We start from the raw sequence: 1998 nt of genomic DNA on the forward strand, positions 1-1998 counted from the left end.
GAAGCTGGCGAGAAAGAGGGGGCGGAAATAACCATGACAGGTGTTTAGAATACCTTTAGATCACTTCTTCAAATTTGCTGGGCAATTTTTTATTTTTTATTTTTTTGCGAGAAATGGTACGCGTTCATTTTATTTTATGTCAACCTCCCACATTTAAGTTTCCTTCAATATGGACCAAAATATTTCTTTGCTATTAATTAATTAGTTGAGGTGGTACAACAGTGAGGTGTATAACCTTAGGTAGTACAACCTTAGGAGATAGGACATTTTAAAAAAAATATAGAAATTCTCAAGCTTTCTCTCGATCCTTCTTTAACCATCCTTAGCTACTAGGAATAAAATGCAAATGGGCTGTGGTGACCATTTTCAGGCTATGGCCTCTAGCACACGCAAGAGAGATTCGCCGAACAAACGTGGGGGGGAGAGAGAGAGAGAGAGAGAGAGAGAGAGAGAGAGAGAACGATCCGAAATAACAAAAAAATATGAACTGCATTCCGCTTCATTTTTTTTTTCACTGAGTTGCCTTTCGTTGGGCTACATTTCGCTTCGTTTTAACCTTAGGGTCCTAAGGTTAAAACCTTCGGGCCATAATATATTAATTAGCTCATGTAAGGGCGTTAATTAATATATTGTCGGTGTGGTCCGAATATGGTAGTAATTAATATATTGTCACCCATAAGCCACCTAAACATTACATCTTATCACACCTCAAGAGCCTTATTGTGGGTGTCCCAAAATAAGTTTGGTTATCTACCCACTGCACAAAAGATAAGGACTTGTTTTTTTCTTTTTTTATTAAAAGTTTGGCAACTAATCTACTATACTTATTAAAACCAGGACATGGTGGTTTTACAACACACACCCATCATCCGACAAGTTACAAGGATGTCTCCACCATAGCTAGCTTGATTTGAACAACCTTGGGGAATAACACAATTGCTCTATCCACTAAACTACTGCCGTTCACTCACAACGAGGGAGAAATCACGATGGTGCACATTTGTTTAACCTACAACCAATGGCATCCACACATTGCCAAAATATTTCCCTTTGTTAAAGATGGTGGGTCAACCAACCTGACAAACACTTTGAAGCTCCAGTGGTGATGTAAAACTTTTGAGGAATGGCTTCTACACATTTAACGGGGAGAAAGTCCACATTTGTATTTTGTAACCTATGACCAATGATGTCCACATCTCACCAGAATATTCCCCTTTTTCAAAGAGGGTAGGCCAACCAACTTTACAAACACTTTGAAGCTTCGGTGATGATGTAAACCTTTTTATGAGGCATTACTTATACACATTTAACATGGGAGAAAGTCCACATACAAGTGGCTTCACTCCATTGATGACATGCAACTTGTGAAATGCATTTCCCATTAGAGAAAGCAAACATACAAGTATCTACACACTATTTAAAAGGGTGCAATTGTATGAGGGTTATATCAAGATAAAATTGCTTCACATTGTTAAACATTTGTAAAGTGACTATCTAAGCTAAGTATCAGCATGCCAACAGGAACTCTCCCTCAATCATGCATCATTATAATATTTGTAAGACACCCTACTTTCTATAGTAAACAAGGATAGATTTTAGCAATTGACTCAATAGACCTCAAGCGTGAAGGTTTTCTTAGCCTTAAAAGGAGAAGTACTCTACATCAAATATATAAACCAATATCAAGATGATATTGTCCAAAACTGTAAATAATATGCCCTTTGCATGTTTGTTGTATACAAGTAAATGTCCAACTTTAACTTCGCATTCACTCTTCTTGCACATTCATCAGAAGAAGAGAGATCCTCCACCTCTCCTACTCCACAATGCTACATGTATATGAGCCTTCTTCTAAATTAAGCCTTACAAGCCCTTAAAAGGAGGGTCATCCTTCATTAGAGGTATACACCAATATAAAGAATGATATACACCAATATAAAGCCCTTAAAAGGAGGGTCATCCTTCATTAGACGTATACACCAATATAAAGAATGATAT

The sequence above is a fragment of the Cibotium barometz genome, chromosome 36 (assembly GCF_041138505.1).
Source record: "Cibotium barometz isolate CiBa-2024 chromosome 36, ASM4113850v1, whole genome shotgun sequence".
NCBI lineage: Eukaryota > Viridiplantae > Streptophyta > Polypodiopsida > Cyatheales > Cibotiaceae > Cibotium > Cibotium barometz.